This window comes from Ambystoma mexicanum, chromosome 6p, assembly GCF_040938575.1.
Source record: "Ambystoma mexicanum isolate Mex_15411 chromosome 6p, UKY_AmexF1_1, whole genome shotgun sequence".
Lineage (NCBI taxonomy): Eukaryota > Metazoa > Chordata > Amphibia > Caudata > Ambystomatidae > Ambystoma > Ambystoma mexicanum.
Genome location: NC_090935.1, coordinates 31,112,720 through 31,132,204, shown reverse-complemented (window position 1 = coordinate 31,132,204; position 19,485 = coordinate 31,112,720). Strand labels below are relative to the sequence as shown.

Here is a 19,485-nt window from a genome sequence, read left to right as displayed (position 1 = left end):
TGCCAGGACGTGAGCCTTGTGTGTTACAAAATCAGGACAGCAGGCATTGCAGTGGCTCCTGCTTCAGAAAGGCACCTTGAAGAACAGCACTAGGAGCTAACGGAGGGCACCAGGGGTATGGGGGCCAGTGGTGCAATGGATAAGGCGCCTGACTAGGAGTCAGAAGGTTGTGGGTTCCACTGCCATCCGGCTGGGCTCCCAACTCTGTGCTTTGTTTCTTTGAATTACATTTAAATTCCCTTGGCCTTCACTGCTCGCAATAGACTTTTGATTTTATGTGGGGCGGGCCCGGTTGCACAGCAAGGAAACACCAGGCGCCATCTCGAAGCACCACCAGTAGGGGTCCCTCCAGAAGGCCCCAACAAGCAGCAGATGATTTCTATGCATGTGTGCGTCCTGTCCTTCAATGGGTGGGGGTTGGCTTGTGTTGGACACAGTCCCAGGGCAGCCCTTCACGTCCCTGATCGGCCACGATCGGCCAGAGACCTCTCTGGTGAGCGCCGCAGGCGAGCCTTCTCGGGACCTCAGCAACTGAGGGGCACATTTCCAAATGAGGGAGACATTTCCAGAAAGCGCACCAGGGAACGGCTCAGCCTCTGCTTCGTGGCCTAACCCAGCCTGGTCCTTCTCCAACCATCTGGGAGCTGTCCAAAAGCCGGTGGGCCTGGCGGAATGGGCTCCCAGCAGGCCCTGGCTGACTGGTGATTTGCATACACACAGACACACGCACGCACGCACACTCTCTCTCGTGCTATCTGCTGCCTTTCAGACCCTGCCACCCCTCGCTTGCTTTAAAGGAGCAGTTGGCGAATGACACTGAGCAAAGAATGCACAAGTGGGTAAAGAGATCACACACCTAGAGGCAGCCAGCTCTCATGAAGAGTAGGGCCTAGAAGCAGTGAAGCTTGAGGGGCTGTGCGCTCTTTGCCATGAGCCCCTAGAGGCGGATCATATAGAAAGCGCTATATAGAAATGAGCAGCCAGCAGAGGACAAGGCTGCCGCTCTCGGTGCAGCACAGCACAGAGAGGATCAAGAGAAACGGGAAGGGCTTCCGCGGCAGCGAGCAAGCACAAGACGAGCACGGGAGCGGGGCCCCTTTTATTCTGTCAATAAAAGGTATTTCTCTCCTGGCACGCACGTGTCTAAAAATATGGAACGCTTCACGAATTTGCGTGTCATCCTTGCGCAGGGGCCATGCTAATCTTCTCTGTATCGTTCCAATTTTAGTATATGTGCTGCCGAAGCGAGCACACACTTGGGGCTGAACTGGCCAGTGTATAAAAGCCAGCGCATCGGCTGCCTATTGACCTAGGTTGACTTGTTATGCTCTAACTTTGGCAAGAAACTGTTTGGTTCTGGGGCCGGTATGGAACCAAGAGGCAAAGACCAACGACCCAAGCTTCCTCGCTGCTGGTTTGGCCCAAAAGGAAAGGTTCCGTGTGCTTGGCTATTGCAATGCAGGAAGAAAGGATCATGGTCCAGGCTGCATGCAAAGTGGCACCTCCCGTCATAATGCCTGGGTGATGGGTGCTGTGTGCCTGGACGCATCACAATAGTCCCACAAGCCAGAGAAAAGCCAGAGGGCCTGTGAGGGTTTGCTTGGGGGGGGCCCTGTTGAATTCCAGGATAGGCAAGGTGAGGCAGCGGCCTAGTGCGCGGACCCCCGAGAGCCCCGGATTGCTGCTGCCCCCGCCTTCAAGCCAGAGATGCATTTTCAAACCGATGTAAGTTTACGTTTGGCTGCTGGCTTCAGCGACGGTGGCTTCAAAGTCCCGCCGGGTCTGCTTTCCTTTGGTAGGGCCAGGAAGCCTCTTACAACAGGTATTGGCTGCCTGTCGCCTGCTTTTATCAACTGTGCCAGGACGTGAGCCTTGTGTGTTACAAAATCAGGACAGCAGGCATTGCAGTGGCTCCTGCTTCAGAAAGGCACCTTGAAGAACAGCACTAGGAGCTAACGGAGGGCACCAGGGGTATGGGGGCCAGTGGTGCAATGGATAAGGCGCCTGACTAGGAGTCAGAAGGTTGTGGGTTCCACTGCCATCCGGCTGGGCTCCCAACTCTGTGCTTTGTTTCTTTGAATTACATTTAAATTCCCTTGGCCTTCACTGCTCGCAATAGACTTTTGATTTTATGTGGGGCGGGCCCGGTTGCACAGCAAGGAAACACCAGGCGCCATCTCGAAGCACCACCAGTAGGGGTCCCTCCAGAAGGCCCTAACAAGCAGCAGATGATTTCTATGCATGTGTGCGTCCTGTCCTTCAATGGGTGGGGGTTGGCTTGTGTTGGACACAGTCCCAGGGCAGCCCTTCACGTCCCTGATCGGCCACGATCGGCCAGAGACCTCTCTGTGAGCGCCGCAGGCGAGCCTTCTCGGGACCTCAGCAACTGAGGGGCACATTTCCAAATGAGGGAGACATTTCCAGAAAGCGCACCAGGGAACGGCTCAGCCTCTGCTTCGTGGCCTAACCCAGCCTGGTCCTTCTCCAACCATCTGGGAGCTGTCCAAAAGCCGGTGGGCCTGGCGGAATGGGCTCCCAGCAGGCCCTGGCTGACTGGTGATTTGCATACACACAGACACACGCACGCACGCACACTCTCTCTCGTGCTATCTGCTGCCTTTCAGACCCTGCCACCCCTCGCTTGCTTTAAAGGAGCAGTTGGCGAATGACACTGAGCAAAGAATGCACAAGTGGGTAAAGAGATCACACACCTAGAGGCAGCCAGCTCTCATGAAGAGTAGGGCCTAGAAGCAGTGAAGCTTGAGGGGCTGTGCGCTCTTTGCCATGAGCCCCTAGAGGCGGATCATATAGAAAGCGCTATATAGAAATGAGCAGCCAGCAGAGGACAAGGCAGCCGCTCTCGGTGCAGCACAGCACAGAGAGGATCAAGAGAAACGGGAAGGGCTTCCGCGGCAGCGAGCAAGCACAAGACCAGCACGGGAGCGGGGCCCCTTTTATTCTGTCAATAAAAGGTATTTCTCTCCTGGCACGCACGTGTCTAAAAATATGGAACGCTTCACGAATTTGCGTGTCATCCTTGCGCAGGGGCCATGCTAATCTTCTCTGTATCGTTCCAATTTTAGTATATGTGCTGCCGAAGCGAGCACACACTTGGGGCTGAACTGGCCAGTGTATAAAAGCCAGCGCATCGGCTGCCTATTGACCTAGGTTGACTTGTTATGCTCTAACTTTGGCAAGAAACTGTTTGGTTCTGGGGCCGGTATGGAACCAAGAGGCAAAGACCAACGACCCAAGCTTCCTCGCTGCTGGTTTGGCCCAAAAGGAAAGGTTCCGTGTGCTTGGCTATTGCAATGCAGGAAGAAAGGATCATGGTCCAGGCTGCATGCAAAGTGGCACCTCCCGTCATAATGCCTGGGTGATGGGTGCTGTGTGCCTGGACGCATCACAATAGTCCCACAAGCCAGAGAAAAGCCAGAGGGCCTGTGAGTGTTTGCTTGGGGGGGGCCCTGTTGAATTCCAGGATAGGCAGGGTGAGGCAGCGGCCTAGTGCGCGGACCCCCGAGAGCCCCGGATTGCTGCTGCCCCCGCCTTCAAGCCAGAGATGCATTTTCAAACCGATGTAAGTTTACGTTTGGCTGCTTGCTTCAGCGACGGTGGCTTCAAAGTCCCGCCGGGTCTGCTTTCCTTTGGTAGGGCCAGGAAGCCTCTTACAACAGGTATTGGCTGCCTGTCGCCTGCTTTTATCAACTGTGCCAGGACGTGAGCCTTGTGTGTTACAAAATCAGGACAGCAGGCATTGCAGTGGCTCCTGCTTCAGAAAGGCACCTTGAAGAACAGCACTAGGAGCTAACGGAGGGCACCAGGGGTATGGGGGCCAGTGGTGCAATGGATAAGGCGCCTGACTAGGAGTCAGAAGGTTGTGGGTTCCACTGCCATCCGGCTGGGCTCCCAACTCTGTGCTTTGTTTCTTTGAATTACATTTAAATTCCCTTGGCCTTCACTGCTCGCAATAGACTTTTGATTTTATGTGGGGCGGGCCCGGTTGCACAGCAAGGAAACACCAGGCGCCATCTCGAAGCACCACCAGTAGGGGTCCCTCCAGAAGGCCCCAACAAGCAGCAGATGATTTCTATGCATGTGTGCGTCCTGTCCTTCAATGGGTGGGGGTTGGCTTGTGTTGGACACAGTCCCAGGGCAGCCCTTCACGTCCCTGATCGGCCACGATCGGCCAGAGACCTCTCTGTGAGCGCCGCAGGCGAGCCTTCTCGGGACCTCAGCAACTGAGGGGCACATTTCCAAATGAGGGAGACATTTCCAGAAAGCGCACCAGGGAACGGCTCAGCCTCTGCTTCGTGGCCTAACCCAGCCTGGTCCTTCTCCAACCATCTGGGAGCTGTCCAAAAGCCGGTGGGCCTGGCGGAATGGGCTCCCAGCAGGCCCTGGCTGACTGGTGATTTGCATACACACAGACACACGCACGCACGCACACTCTCTCTCGTGCTATCTGCTGCCTTTCAGACCCTGCCACCCCTCGCTTGCTTTAAAGGAGCAGTTGGCGAATGACACTGAGCAAAGAATGCACAAGTGGGTAAAGAGATCACACACCTAGAGGCAGCCAGCTCTCATGAAGAGTAGGGCCTAGAAGCAGTGAAGCTTGAGGGGCTGTGCGCTCTTTGCCATGAGCCCCTAGAGGCGGATCATATAGAAAGCGCTATATAGAAATGAGCAGCCAGCAGAGGACAAGGCAGCCGCTCTTGGTGCAGCACAGAGAGGATCAAGAGAAACGGGAAGGGCTTCCGCGGCAGCGAGCAAGCACAAGACCAGCACGGGAGCGGGGCCCCTTTTATTCTGTCAATAAAAGGTATTTCTCTCCTGGCACGCACGTGTCTAAAAATATGGAACGCTTCACGAATTTGCGTGTCATCCTTGCGCAGGGGCCATGCTAATCTTCTCTGTATCGTTCCAATTTTAGTATATGTGCTGCCGAAGCGAGCACACACTTGGGGCTGAACTGGCCAGTGTATAAAAGCCAGCGCATCGGCTGCCTATTGACCTAGGTTGACTTGTTATGCTCTAACTTTGGCAAGAAACTGTTTGGTTCTGGGGCCGGTATGGAACCAAGAGGCAAAGACCAACGACCCAAGCTTCCTCGCTGCTGGTTTGGCCCAAAAGGAAAGGTTCCGTGTGCTTGGCTATTGCAATGCAGGAAGAAAGGATCATGGTCCAGGCTGCATGCAAAGTGGCACCTCCCGTCATAATGCCTGGGTGATGGGTGCTGTGTGCCTGGACGCATCACAATAGTCCCACAAGCCAGAGAAAAGCCAGAGGGCCTGTGAGGGTTTGCTTGGGGGGGGCCCTGTTGAATTCCAGGATAGGCAAGGTGAGGCAGCGGCCTAGTGCGCGGACCCCCGAGAGCCCCGGATTGCTGCTGCCCCCGCCTTCAAGCAAGAGATGCATTTTCAAACCGATGTAAGTTTACGTTTGGCTGCTGGCTTCAGCGACGGTGGCTTCAAAGTCCCGCCGGGTCTGCTTTCCTTTGGTAGGGCCAGGAAGCCTCTTACAACAGGTATTGGCTGCCTGTCTCCTGCTTTTATCAACTGTGCCAGGACGTGAGCCTTGTGTGTTACAAAATCAGGACAGCAGGCATTGCAGTGGCTCCTGCTTCAGAAAGGCACCTTGAAGAACAGCACTAGGAGCTAACGGAGGGCACCAGGGGTATGGGGGCCAGTGGTGCAATGGATAAGGCGCCTGACTAGGAGTCAGAAGGTTGTGGGTTCCTCTGCCATCCGGCTGGGCTCCCAACTCTGTGCTTTGTTTCTTTGAATTACATTTAAATTCCCTTGGCCTTCTCTGCTCGCAATAGACTTTTGATTTTATGTGGGGCGGGCCCGGTTGCACAGCAAGGAAACACCAGGCGCCATCTCGAAGCACCACCAGTAGGGGTCCCTCCAGAAGGCCCCAACAAGCAGCAGATGATTTCTATGCATGTGTGCGTCCTGTCCTTCAATGGGTGGGGGTTGGCTTGTGTTGGACACAGTCCCAGGGCAGCCCTTCACGTCCCTGATCGGCCACGATCGGCCAGAGACCTCTCTGGTGAGCGCCGCAGGCGAGCCTTCTCGGGACCTCAGCAACTGAGGGGCACATTTCCAAATGAGGGAGACATTTCCAGAAAGCGCACCAGGGAACGGCTCGGCTTCTGCTTCGTGGCCTAACCCAGCCTGGTCCTTCTCCAACCATCTGGGAGCTGTCCAAAAGCCGGTGGGCCTGGCGGAATGGGCTCCCAGCAGGCCCTGGCTGACTGGTGATTTGCATACACACAGACACACGCACGCACGCACACTCTCTCTCGTGCTATCTGCTGCCTTTCAGACCCTGCCACCCCTCGCTTGCTTTAAAGGAGCAGTTGGCGAATGACACTGAGCAAAGAATGCACAAGTGGGTAAAGAGATCACACACCTAGAGGCAGCCAGCTCTCATGAAGAGTAGGGCCTAGAAGCAGTGAAGCTTGAGGGGCTGTGCGCTCTTTGCCATGAGCCCCTAGAGGCGGGTCATATAGAAAGCGCTATATAGAAATGAGCAGCCAGCAGAGGACAAGGCAGCCGCTCTCGGTGCAGCACAGCACAGAGAGGATCAAGAGAAACGGGAAGGGCTTCCGCGGCAGCGAGCAAGCACAAGACCAGCACGGGAGCGGGGCCCCTTTTATTCTGTCAATAAAAGGTATTTCTCTCCTGGCACGCACGTGTCTAAAAATATGGAACGCTTCACGAATTTGCGTGTCATCCTTGCGCAGGGGCCATGCTAATCTTCTCTGTATCGTTCCAATTTTAGTATATGTGCTGCCGAAGCGAGCACACACTTGGGGCTGAACTGGCCAGTGTATAAAAGCCAGCGCATCGGCTGCCTATTGACCTAGGTTGACTTGTTATGCTCTAACTTTGGCAAGAAACTGTTTGGTTCTGGGGCCGGTATGGAACCAAGAGGCAAAGACCAACGACCCAAGCTTCCTCGCTGCTGGTTTGGCCCAAAAGGAAAGGTTCCGTGTGCTTGGCTATTGCAATGCAGGAAGAAAGGATCATGGTCCAGGCTGCATGCAAAGTGGCACCTCCCGTCATAATGCCTGGGTGATGGGTGCTGTGTGCCTGGACGCATCACAATAGTCCCACAAGCCAGAGAAAAGCCAGAGGGCCTGTGAGGGTTTGCTTGGGGGGGGCCCTGTTGAATTCCAGGATAGGCAAGGTGAGGCAGCGGCCTAGTGCGCGGACCCCCGAGAGCCCCGGATTGCTGCTGCCCCCGCCTTCAAGCCAGAGATGCATTTTCAAACCGATGTAAGTTTACGTTTGGCTGCTGGCTTCAGCGACGGTGGCTTCAAAGTCCCGCCGGGTCTGCTTTCCTTTGGTAGGGCCAGGAAGCCTCTTACAACAGGTATTGGCTGCCTGTCGCCTGCTTTTATCAACTGTGCCAGGACGTGAGCCTTGTGTGTTACAAAATCAGGACAGCAGGCATTGCAGTGGCTCCTGCTTCAGAAAGGCACCTTGAAGAACAGCACTAGGAGCTAACGGAGGGCACCAGGGGTATGGGGGCCAGTGGTGCAATGGATAAGGCGCCTGACTAGGAGTCAGAAGGTTGTGGGTTCCACTGCCATCCGGCTGGGCTCCCAACTCTGTGCTTTGTTTCTTTGAATTACATTTAAATTCCCTTGGCCTTCACTGCTCGCAATAGACTTTTGATTTTATGTGGGGCGGGCCCGGTTGCACAGCAAGGAAACACCAGGCGCCATCTCGAAGCACCACCAGTAGGGGTCCCTCCAGAAGGCCCCAACAAGCAGCAGATGATTTCTATGCATGTGTGCGTCCTGTCCTTCAATGGGTGGGGGTTGGCTTGTGTTGGACACAGTCCCAGGGCAGCCCTTCACGTCCCTGATCGGCCAGAGACCTCTCTGTGAGCGCCGCAGGCGAGCCTTCTCGGGACCTCAGCAACTGAGGGGCACATTTCCAAATGAGGGAGACATTTCCAGAAAGCGCACCAGGGAACGGCTCAGCCTCTGCTTCGTGGCCTAACCCAGCCTGGTCCTTCTCCAACCATCTGGGAGCTGTCCAAAAGCCGGTGGGCCTGGCGGAATGGGCTCCCAGCAGGCCCTGGCTGACTGGTGATTTGCATACACACAGACACACGCACGCACGCACACTCTCTCTCGTGCTATCTGCTGCCTTTCAGACCCTGCCACCCCTCGCTTGCTTTAAAGGAGCAGTTGGCGAATGACACTGAGCAAAGAATGCACAAGTGGGTAAAGAGATCACACACCTAGAGGCAGCCAGCTCTCATGAAGAGTAGGGCCTAGAAGCAGTGAAGCTTGAGGGGCTGTGCGCTCTTTGCCATGAGCCCCTAGAGGCGGATCATATAGAAAGCGCTATATAGAAATGAGCAGCCAGCAGAGGACAAGGCAGCCGCTCTCGGTGCAGCACAGCACAGAGAGGATCAAGAGAAACGGGAAGGGCTTCCGCGGCAGCGAGCAAGCACAAGACCAGCACGGGAGCGGGGCCCCTTTTATTCTGTCAATAAAAGGTATTTCTCTCCTGGCACGCACGTGTCTAAAAATATGGAACGCTTCACGAATTTGCGTGTCATCCTTGCGCAGGGGCCATGCTAATCTTCTCTGTATCGTTCCAATTTTAGTATATGTGCTGCCGAAGCGAGCACACACTTGGGGCTGAACTGGCCAGTGTATAAAAGCCAGCGCATCGGCTGCCTATTGACCTAGGTTGACTTGTTATGCTCTAACTTTGGCAAGAAACTGTTTGGTTCTGGGGCCGGTATGGAACCAAGAGGCAAAGACCAACGACCCAAGCTTCCTCGCTGCTGGTTTGGCCCAAAAGGAAAGGTTCCGTGTGCTTGGCTATTGCAATGCAGGAAGAAAGGATCATGGTCCAGGCTGCATGCAAAGTGGCACCTCCCGTCATAATGCCTGGGTGATGGGTGCTGTGTGCCTGGACGCATCACAATAGTCCCACAAGCCAGAGAAAAGCCAGAGGGCCTGTGAGGGTTTGCTTGGGGGGGGCCCTGTTGAATTCCAGGATAGGCAAGGTGAGGCAGCGGCCTAGTGCGCGGACCCCCGAGAGCCCCGGATTGCTGCTGCCCCCGCCTTCAAGCCAGAGATGCATTTTCAAACCGATGTAAGTTTACGTTTGGCTGCTGGCTTCAGCGACGGTGGCTTCAAAGTCCCGCCGGGTCTGCTTTCCTTTGGTAGGGCCAGGAAGCCTCTTACAACAGGTATTGGCTGCCTGTCGCCTGCTTTTATCAACTGTGCCAGGACGTGAGCCTTGTGTGTTACAAAATCAGGACAGCAGGCATTGCAGTGGCTCCTGCTTCAGAAAGGCACCTTGAAGAACAGCACTAGGAGCTAACGGAGGGCACCAGGGGTATGGGGGCCAGTGGTGCAATGGATAAGGCGCCTGACTAGGAGTCAGAAGGTTGTGGGTTCCACTGCCATCCGGCTGGGCTCCCAACTCTGTGCTTTGTTTCTTTGAATTACATTTAAATTCCCTTGGCCTTCACTGCTCGCAATAGACTTTTGATTTTATGTGGGGCGGGCCCGGTTGCACAGCAAGGAAACACCAGGCGCCATCTCGAAGCACCACCAGTAGGGGTCCCTCCAGAAGGCCCCAACAAGCAGCAGATGATTTCTATGCATGTGTGCGTCCTGTCCTTCAATGGGTGGGGGTTGGCTTGTGTTGGACACAGTCCCAGGGCAGCCCTTCACGTCCCTGATCGGCCACGATCGGCCAGAGACCTCTCTGGTGAGCGCCGCAGGCGAGCCTTCTCGGGACCTCAGCAACTGAGGGGCACATTTCCAAATGAGGGAGACATTTCCAGAAAGCGCACCAGGGAACGGCTCGGCCTCTGCTTCGTGGCCTAACCCAGCCTGGTCCTTCTCCAACCATCTGGGAGCTGTCCAAAAGCCGGTGGGCCTGGCGGAATGGGCTCCCAGCAGGCCCTGGCTGACTGGTGATTTGCATACACACAGACACACGCACGCACGCACACTCTCTCTCGTGCTATCTGCTGCCTTTCAGACCCTGCCACCCCTCGCTTGCTTTAAAGGAGCAGTTGGCGAATGACACTGAGCAAAGAATGCACAAGTGGGTAAAGAGATCACACACCTAGAGGCAGCCAGCTCTCATGAAGAGTAGGGCCTAGAAGCAGTGAAGCTTGAGGGGCTGTGCGCTCTTTGCCATGAGCCCCTAGAGGCGGATCATATAGAAAGCGCTATATAGAAATGAGCAGCCAGCAGAGGACAAGGCAGCCGCTCTCGGTGCAGCACAGCACAGAGAGGATCAAGAGAAACGGGAAGGGCTTCCGCGGCAGCGAGCAAGCACAAGACCAGCACGGGAGCGGGGCCCCTTTTATTCTGTCAATAAAAGGTATTTCTCTCCTGGCACGCACGTGTCTAAAAATATGGAACGCTTCACGAATTTGCGTGTCATCCTTGCGCAGGGGCCATGCTAATCTTCTCTGTATCGTTCCAATTTTAGTATATGTGCTGCCGAAGCGAGCACACACTTGGGGCTGAACTGGCCAGTGTATAAAAGCCAGCGCATCGGCTGCCTATTGACCTAGGTTGACTTGTTATGCTCTAACTTTGGCAAGAAACTGTTTGGTTCTGGGGCCGGTATGGAACCAAGAGGCAAAGACCAACGACCCAAGCTTCCTCGCTGCTGGTTTGGCCCAAAAGGAAAGGTTCCGTGTGCTTGGCTATTGCAATGCAGGAAGAAAGGATCATGGTCCAGGCTGCATGCAAAGTGGCACCTCCCGTCATAATGCCTGGGTGATGGGTGCTGTGTGCCTGGACGCATCACAATAGTCCCACAAGCCAGAGAAAAGCCAGAGGGCCTGTGAGGGTTTGCTTGGGGGGGGCCCTGTTGAATTCCAGGATAGGCAAGGTGAGGCAGCGGCCTAGTGCGCGGACCCCCGAGAGCCCCGGATTGCTGCTGCCCCCGCCTTCAAGCAAGAGATGCATTTTCAAACCGATGTAAGTTTACGTTTGGCTGCTGGCTTCAGCGACGGTGGCTTCAAAGTCCCGCCGGGTCTGCTTTCCTTTGGTAGGGCCAGGAAGCCTCTTACAACAGGTATTGGCTGCCTGTCGCCTGCTTTTATCAACTGTGCCAGGACGTGAGCCTTGTGTGTTACAAAATCAGGACAGCAGGCATTGCAGTGGCTCCTGCTTCAGAAAGGCACCTTGAAGAACAGCACTAGGAGCTAACGGAGGGCACCAGGGGTATGGGGGCCAGTGGTGCAATGGATAAGGCGCCTGACTAGGAGTCAGAAGGTTGTGGGTTCCTCTGCCATCCGGCTGGGCTCCCAACTCTGTGCTTTGTTTCTTTGAATTACATTTAAATTCCCTTGGCCTTCACTGCTCGCAATAGACTTTTGATTTTATGTGGGGCGGGCCCGGTTGCACAGCAAGGAAACACCAGGCGCCATCTCGAAGCACCACCAGTAGGGGTCCCTCCAGAAGGCCCTAACAAGCAGCAGATGATTTCTATGCATGTGTGCGTCCTGTCCTTCAATGGGTGGGGGTTGGCTTGTGTTGGACACAGTCCCAGGGCAGCCCTTCACGTCCCTGATCGGCCACGATCGGCCAGAGACCTCTCTGTGAGCGCCGCAGGCGAGCCTTCTCGGGACCTCAGCAACTGAGGGGCACATTTCCAAATGAGGGAGACATTTCCAGAAAGCGCACCAGGGAACGGCTCAGCCTCTGCTTCGTGGCCTAACCCAGCCTGGTCCTTCTCCAACCATCTGGGAGCTGTCCAAAAGCCGGTGGGCCTGGCGGAATGGGCTCCCAGCAGGCCCTGGCTGACTGGTGATTTGCATACACACAGACACACGCACGCACGCACACTCTCTCTCGTGCTATCTGCTGCCTTTCAGACCCTGCCACCCCTCGCTTGCTTTAAAGGAGCAGTTGGCGAATGACACTGAGCAAAGAATGCACAAGTGGGTAAAGAGATCACACACCTAGAGGCAGCCAGCTCTCATGAAGAGTAGGGCCTAGAAGCAGTGAAGCTTGAGGGGCTGTGCGCTCTTTGCCATGAGCCCCTAGAGGCGGATCATATAGAAAGCGCTATATAGAAATGAGCAGCCAGCAGAGGACAAGGCAGCCGCTCTCGGTGCAGCACAGCACAGAGAGGATCAAGAGAAACGGGAAGGGCTTCCGCGGCAGCGAGCAAGCACAAGACCAGCACGGGAGCGGGGCCCCTTTTATTCTGTCAATAAAAGGTATTTCTCTCCTGGCACGCACGTGTCTAAAAATATGGAACGCTTCACGAATTTGCGTGTCATCCTTGCGCAGGGGCCATGCTAATCTTCTCTGTATCGTTCCAATTTTAGTATATGTGCTGCCGAAGCGAGCACACACTTGGGGCTGAACTGGCCAGTGTATAAAAGCCAGCGCATCGGCTGCCTATTGACCTAGGTTGACTTGTTATGCTCTAACTTTGGCAAGAAACTGTTTGGTTCTGGGGCCGGTATGGAACCAAGAGGCAAAGACCAACGACCCAAGCTTCCTCGCTGCTGGTTTGGCCCAAAAGGAAAGGTTCCGTGTGCTTGGCTATTGCAATGCAGGAAGAAAGGATCATGGTCCAGGCTGCATGCAAAGTGGCACCTCCCGTCATAATGCCTGGGTGATGGGTGCTGTGTGCCTGGACGCATCACAATAGTCCCACAAGCCAGAGAAAAGCCAGAGGGCCTGTGAGTGTTTGCTTGGGGGGGGCCCTGTTGAATTCCAGGATAGGCAGGGTGAGGCAGCGGCCTAGTGCGCGGACCCCCGAGAGCCCCGGATTGCTGCTGCCCCCGCCTTCAAGCCAGAGATGCATTTTCAAACCGATGTAAGTTTACGTTTGGCTGCTTGCTTCAGCGACGGTGGCTTCAAAGTCCCGCCGGGTCTGCTTTCCTTTGGTAGGGCCAGGAAGCCTCTTACAACAGGTATTGGCTGCCTGTCGCCTGCTTTTATCAACTGTGCCAGGACGTGAGCCTTGTGTGTTACAAAATCAGGACAGCAGGCATTGCAGTGGCTCCTGCTTCAGAAAGGCACCTTGAAGAACAGCACTAGGAGCTAACGGAGGGCACCAGGGGTATGGGGGCCAGTGGTGCAATGGATAAGGCGCCTGACTAGGAGTCAGAAGGTTGTGGGTTCCACTGCCATCCGGCTGGGCTCCCAACTCTGTGCTTTGTTTCTTTGAATTACATTTAAATTCCCTTGGCCTTCACTGCTCGCAATAGACTTTTGATTTTATGTGGGGCGGGCCCGGTTGCACAGCAAGGAAACACCAGGCGCCATCTCGAAGCACCACCAGTAGGGGTCCCTCCAGAAGGCCCCAACAAGCAGCAGATGATTTCTATGCATGTGTGCGTCCTGTCCTTCAATGGGTGGGGGTTGGCTTGTGTTGGACACAGTCCCAGGGCAGCCCTTCACGTCCCTGATCGGCCAGAGACCTCTCTGTGAGCGCCGCAGGCGAGCCTTCTCGGGACCTCAGCAACTGAGGGGCACATTTCCAAATGAGGGAGACATTTCCAGAAAGCGCACCAGGGAACGGCTCGGCCTCTGCTCCGTGGCCCAACCCAGCCTGGTCCTTCTCCAACCATCTGGGAGCTGTCCAAAAGCCGGTGGGCCTGGCGGAATGGGCTCCCAGCAGGCCCTGGCTGACTGGTGATTTGCATACACACAGACACACGCACGCACACTCTCTCTCGTGCTATCTGCTGCCTTTCAGACCCTGCCACCCCTGCTTGCTTTAAAGGAGCAGTTGGCGAATGACACTGAGCAAAGAATGCACAAGTGGGTAAAGAGATCACACACCTAGAGGCAGCCAGCTCTCATGAAGAGTAGGGCCTAGAAGCAGTGAAGCTTGAGGGGCTGTGCGCTCTTTGCCATGAGCCCCTAGAGGCGGATCATATAGAAAGCGCTATATAGAAATGAGCAGCCAGCAGAGGACAAGGCAGCCGCTCTCGGTGCAGCACAGCACAGAGAGGATCAAGAGAAACGGGAAGGGCTTCCGCGGCAGCGAGCAAGCACAAGACCAGCACGGGAGCGGGGCCCCTTTTATTCTGTCAATAAAAGGTATTTCTCTCCTGGCACGCACGTGTCTAAAAATATGGAACGCTTCACGAATTTGCGTGTCATCCTTGCGCAGGGGCCATGCTAATCTTCTCTGTATCGTTCCAATTTTAGTATATGTGCTGCCGAAGCGAGCACACACTTGGGGCTGAACTGGCCAGTGTATAAAAGCCAGCGCATCGGCTGCCTATTGACCTAGGTTGACTTGTTATGCTCTAACTTTGGCAAGAAACTGTTTGGTTCTGGGGCCGGTATGGAACCAAGAGGCAAAGACCAACGACCCAAGCTTCCTCGCTGCTGGTTTGGCCCAAAAGGAAAGGTTCCGTGTGCTTGGCTATTGCAATGCAGGAAGAAAGGATCATGGTCCAGGCTGCATGCAAAGTGGCACCTCCCGTCATAATGCCTGGGTGATGGGTGCTGTGTGCCTGGACGCATCACAATAGTCCCACAAGCCAGAGAAAAGCCAGAGGGCCTGTGAGGGTTTGCTTGGGGGGGGCCCTGTTGAATTCCAGGATAGGCAAGGTGAGGCAGCGGCCTAGTGCGCGGACCCCCGAGAGCCCCGGATTGCTGCTGCCCCCGCCTTCAAGCCAGAGATGCATTTTCAAACCGATGTAAGTTTACGTTTGGCTGCTGGCTTCAGCGACGGTGGCTTCAAAGTCCCGCCGGGTCTGCTTTCCTTTGGTAGGGCCAGGAAGCCTCTTACAACAGGTATTGGCTGCCTGTCGCCTGCTTTTATCAACTGTGCCAGGACGTGAGCCTTGTGTGTTACAAAATCAGGACAGCAGGCATTGCAGTGGCTCCTGCTTCAGAAAGGCACCTTGAAGAACAGCACTAGGAGCTAACGGAGGGCACCAGGGGTATGGGGGCCAGTGGTGCAATGGTTAAGGCGCCTGACTAGGAGTCAGAAGGTTGTGGGTTCCACTGCCATCCGGCTGGGCTCCCAACTCTGTGCTTTGTTTCTTTGAATTACATTTAAATTCCCTTGGCCTTCACTGCTCGCAATAGACTTTTGATTTTATGTGGGGCGGGCCCGGTTGCACAGCAAGGAAACACCAGGCGCCATCTTGAAGCACCACCAGCAGGGGTCCCTCCAGAAGGCCCCAACAAGCAGCAGATGATTTCTATGCATGTGTGCGTCCTGTCCTTCAATGGGTGGGGGTTGGCTTGTGTTGGACACAGTCCCAGGGCAGCCCTTCACGTCCCTGATCGGCCAGAGACCTCTCTATGAGCGCCCCAGGTGAGCCTTCTCGGGACCTCAGCAACTGAGGGGCACATTTCCAAATGAGGGAGACATTTCCAGAAAGCGCACCAGGGAACGGCTCGGCCTCTGCTCCGTGGCCCAGCCCAGCCTGGTCCTTATCCAACCATCTGGGAGCTGTCCAAAAGCCGGTGGGCCAAGCGGAATGGGCTCCCAGCAGGCCCTGGCTGACTGGTGATTTGCATACACACAGACACACGCACGCACACTCTCTCTCGTGCTATCTGCTGCCTTTCAGACCCTGCCACCCCTGCTTGCTTTAAAGGAGCAGTTGGCGAATGACACTGAGCAAAGAATGCACAAGTGGGTAAAGAGATCACACACCTAGAGGCAGCCAGCTCTCATGAAGAGTAGGGCCTAGAAGCAGTGAAGCTTGAGGGGCTGTGCGCTCTTTGCCATGAGCCCCTAGAGGCGGGTCATATAGAAAGCGCTATATCGAAATGAGCAGCCAGCAGAGGACAAGGCAGCCGCTCTCGGTGCAGCACAGCACAGAGAGGATCAAGAGAAACGGGAAGGGCTTCCGCGGCAGCGAGCAAGCACAAGACCAGCACGGGAGCGGGGCCCCTTTTATTCTGTCAATAAAAGGTATTTCTCTCCTGGCACGCACGTGTCTAAAAATATGGAACGCTTCACGAATTTGCGTGTCATCCTTGCGCAGGGGCCATGCTAATCTTCTCTGTATCGTTCCAATTTTAGTATATGTGCTGCCGAAGCGAGCACACACTTGGGGCTGAACTGGCCAGTGTATAAAAGCCAGCGCATCGGCTGCCTCTTGACCTAGGTTGACTTGTTATGCTCTAACTTTGGCAAGAAACTATTTGGTTCTGGGGCCGGGATGAAAGCAAGAGGCAAAGACCAACGACCCAAGCTTCCTCGCTGCTGGTTTGGCCCAAAAGGAAAGGTTCCGTGTGCTTGGCTATTGCAATGCAGGAAGAAAGGATCATGGTCCAGGCTGCATGCAAAGTGGCACCTCCCGTCATAATGCCTGGGTGATGGGTGCTGTGTGCCTGGACGCATCACAATAGTCCCACAAGCCAGAGAAAAGCCAGAGGGCCTGTGAGGGTTTGCTTGGGGGGGCACTGTTGAGTTCCAGGATAAGGCAAGGTGAGGCAGCGGCCTAGTGCGCGGACCCCCGAGAGCCCCGGATTGCTGCTGCCCCCGCCTTCAAGCCAGAGATGCATTTTCAAACCGATGTAAGTTTACGTTTGGCTGCTGGCTTCAGCGACGGTGGCTTCAAAGTCCCGCCGGGTCTGCTTTCCTTTGGTAGGGCCAGGAAGCCTCTTACAACAGGTATTGGCTGCCTGTCGCCTGCTTTTATCAACTGTGCCAGGACGTGAGCCTTGTGTGTTACAAAATCAGGACAGCAGGCATTGCAGTGGCTCCTGCTTCAGAAAGGCACCTTGAAGAACAGCACTAGGAGCTAACGGAGGGCACCAGGGGTATGGGGGCCAGTGGTGCAATGGATAAGGCGCCTGACTAGGAGTCAGAAGGTTGTGGGTTCCACTGCCATCCGGCTGGGCTCCCAACTCTGTGCTTTGTTTCTTTGAATTACATTTAAATTCCCTTGGCCTTCACTGCTCGCAATAGACTTTTGATTTTATGTGGGGCGGGCCCGGTTGCACAGCAAGGAAACACCAGGCGCCATCTCGAAGCACCACCAGTAGGGGTCCCTCCAGAAGGCCCCAACAAGCAGCAGATGATTTCTATGCATGTGTGCGTCCTGTCCTTCAATGGGTGGGGGTTGGCTTGTGTTGGACACAGTCCCAGGGCAGCCCTTCACGTCCCTGATCGGCCAGAGACCTCTCTGTGAGCGCCGCAGGCGAGCCTTCTCGGGACCTCAGCAACTGAGGGGCACATTTCCAAATGAGGGAGACATTTCCAGAAAGCGCACCAGGGAACGGCTCGGCCTCTGCTCCGTGGCCCAACCCAGCCTGGTCCTTCTCCAACCATCTGGGAGCTGTCCAAAAGCCGGTGGGCCTGGCGGAATGGGCTCCCAGCAGGCCCTGGCTGACTGGTGATTTGCATACACACAGACACACGCACGCACACTCTCTCTCGTGCTATCTGCTGCCTTTCAGACCCTGCCACCCCTGCTTGCTTTAAAGGAGCAGTTGGCGAATGACACTGAGCAAAGAATGCACAAGTGGGTAAAGAGATCACACACCTAGAGGCAGCCAGCTCTCATGAAGAGTAGGGCCTAGAAGCAGTGAAGCTTGAGGGGCTGTGCGCTCTTTGCCATGAGCCCCTAGAGGCGGATCATATAGAAAGCGCTATATAGAAATGAGCAGCCAGCAGAGGACAAGGCAGCCGCTCTCGGTGCAGCACAGCACAGAGAGGATCAAGAGAAACGGGAAGGGCTTCCGCGGCAGCGAGCAAGCACAAGACCAGCACGGGAGCGGGGCCCCTTTTATTCTGTCAATAAAAGGTATTTCTCTCCTGGCACGCACGTGTCTAAAAATATGGAACGCTTCACGAATTTGTGTGTCATCCTTGCGCAGGGGCCATGCTAATCTTCTCTGTATCGTTCCAATTTTAGTATATGTGCTGCCGAAGCGAGCACACACTTGGGGCTGAACTGGCCAGTGTATAAAAGCCAGCGCATCGGCTGCCTATTGACCTAGGTTGACTTGTTATGCTCTAACTTTGGCAAGAAACTGTTTGGTTCTGGGGCCGGTATGGAACCAAGAGGCAAAGACCAACGACCCAAGCTTCCTCGCTGCTGGTTTGGCCCAAAAGGAAAGGTTCCGTGTGCTTGGCTATTGCAATGCAGGAAGAAAGGATCATGGTCCAGGCTGCATGCAAAGTGGCACCTCCCGTCATAATGCCTGGGTGATGGGTGCTGTGTGCCTGGACGCATCACAATAGTCCCACAAGCCAGAGAAAAGCCAGAGGGCCTGTGAGGGTTTGCTTGGGGGGGGCCCTGTTGAATTCCAGGATAGGCAAGGTGAGGCAGCGGCCTAGTGCGCGGACCCCCGAGAGCCCCGGATTGCTGCTGCCCCCGCCTTCAAGCCAGAGATGCATTTTCAAACCGATGTAAGTTTACGTTTGGCTGCTGGCTTCAGCGACGGTGGCTTCAAAGTCCCGCCGGGTCTGCTTTCCTTTGGTAGGGCCAGGAAGCCTCTTACAACAGGTATTGGCTGCCTGTCGCCTGCTTTTATCAACTGTGCCAGGACGTGAGCCTTGTGTGTTACAAAATCAGGACAGCAGGCATTGCAGTGGCTCCTGCTTCAGAAAGGCACCTTGAAGAACAGCACTAGGAGCTAACGGAGGGCACCAGGGGTATGGGGGCCAGTGGTGCAATGGTTAAGGCGCCTGACTAGGAGTCAGAAGGTTGTGGGTTCCACTGCCATCCGGCTGGGCTCCCAACTCTGTGCTTTGTTTCTTTGAATTACATTTAAATTCCCTTGGCCTTCACTGCTCGCAATAGACTTTTGATTTTATGTGGGGCGGGCCCGGTTGCACAGCAAGGAAACACCAGGTGCCATCTTGAAGCACCACCAGCAGGGGTCCCTCCAGAAGGCCCCAACAAGCAGCAGATGATTTCTATGCATGTGTGCGTCCTGTCCTTCAATGGGTGGGGGTTGGCTTGTGTTGGACACAGTCCCAGGGCAGCCCTTCACGTCCCTGATCGGCCAGAGACCTCTCTATGAGCGCCCCAGGTGAGCCTTCTCGGGACCTCAGCAACTGAGGGGCACATTTCCAAATGAGGGAGACATTTCCAGAAAGCGCACCAGGGAACGGCTCGGCCTCTGCTCCGTGGCCCAGCCCAGCCTGGTCCTTATCCAACCATCTGGGAGCTGTCCAAAAGCCGGTGGGCCAAGCGGAATGGGCTCCCAGCAGGCCCTGGCTGACTGGTGATTTGCATACACACAGACACACGCACGCACACTCTCTCTCGTGCTATCTGCTGCCTTTCAGACCCTGCCACCCCTGCTTGCTTTAAAGGAGCAGTTGGCGAATGACACTGAGCAAAGAATGCACAAGTGGGTAAAGAGATCACACACCTAGAGGCAGCCAGCTCTCATGAAGAGTAGGGCCTAGAAGCAGTGAAGCTTGAGGGGCTGTGCGCTCTTTGCCATGAGCCCCTAGAGGCGGGTCATATAGAAAGCGCTATATCGAAATGAGCAGCCAGCAGAGGACAAGGCAGCCGCTCTCG

At 55.3% G+C, this 19,485-nt stretch overlaps 10 non-coding genes across 10 annotated transcripts; all 10 read right to left on the bottom strand.

The window, feature by feature from the left end:
• Window positions 1–1,145: 1,145 nt before the first annotated feature.
• Window positions 1,146–1,252, bottom strand: LOC138512155 (U6 spliceosomal RNA). Its single transcript, XR_011281018.1, has one exon. It is a non-coding gene; the product is annotated as a U6 spliceosomal RNA (small nuclear RNA).
• A 1,748-nt stretch (window positions 1,253–3,000) lies between these two features.
• LOC138512154 (U6 spliceosomal RNA) lies at window positions 3,001–3,107 on the bottom strand. The gene has a single exon (XR_011281017.1). It is a non-coding gene; the product is annotated as a U6 spliceosomal RNA (small nuclear RNA).
• Window positions 3,108–4,850: 1,743 nt separating this feature from the next.
• LOC138512153 (U6 spliceosomal RNA) lies at window positions 4,851–4,957 on the bottom strand. The gene has a single exon (XR_011281016.1). It is a non-coding gene; the product is annotated as a U6 spliceosomal RNA (small nuclear RNA).
• A 1,749-nt stretch (window positions 4,958–6,706) lies between these two features.
• LOC138512152 (U6 spliceosomal RNA) lies at window positions 6,707–6,813 on the bottom strand. The gene has a single exon (XR_011281015.1). It is a non-coding gene; the product is annotated as a U6 spliceosomal RNA (small nuclear RNA).
• A 1,738-nt stretch (window positions 6,814–8,551) lies between these two features.
• On the bottom strand, window positions 8,552–8,658 carry LOC138512151 (U6 spliceosomal RNA). The gene has a single exon (XR_011281014.1). It is a non-coding gene; the product is annotated as a U6 spliceosomal RNA (small nuclear RNA).
• A 1,749-nt stretch (window positions 8,659–10,407) lies between these two features.
• Window positions 10,408–10,514, bottom strand: LOC138512150 (U6 spliceosomal RNA). The gene has a single exon (XR_011281013.1). It is a non-coding gene; the product is annotated as a U6 spliceosomal RNA (small nuclear RNA).
• Window positions 10,515–12,262: 1,748 nt separating this feature from the next.
• LOC138512148 (U6 spliceosomal RNA) lies at window positions 12,263–12,369 on the bottom strand. The gene has a single exon (XR_011281012.1). It is a non-coding gene; the product is annotated as a U6 spliceosomal RNA (small nuclear RNA).
• Window positions 12,370–14,102: 1,733 nt separating this feature from the next.
• On the bottom strand, window positions 14,103–14,209 carry LOC138512147 (U6 spliceosomal RNA). The gene has a single exon (XR_011281011.1). It is a non-coding gene; the product is annotated as a U6 spliceosomal RNA (small nuclear RNA).
• Window positions 14,210–15,942: 1,733 nt separating this feature from the next.
• LOC138512146 (U6 spliceosomal RNA) lies at window positions 15,943–16,049 on the bottom strand. The gene has a single exon (XR_011281010.1). It is a non-coding gene; the product is annotated as a U6 spliceosomal RNA (small nuclear RNA).
• Window positions 16,050–17,782: 1,733 nt separating this feature from the next.
• LOC138512331 (U6 spliceosomal RNA) lies at window positions 17,783–17,889 on the bottom strand. Its single transcript, XR_011281177.1, has one exon. It is a non-coding gene; the product is annotated as a U6 spliceosomal RNA (small nuclear RNA).
• Window positions 17,890–19,485: the final 1,596 nt, after the last annotated feature.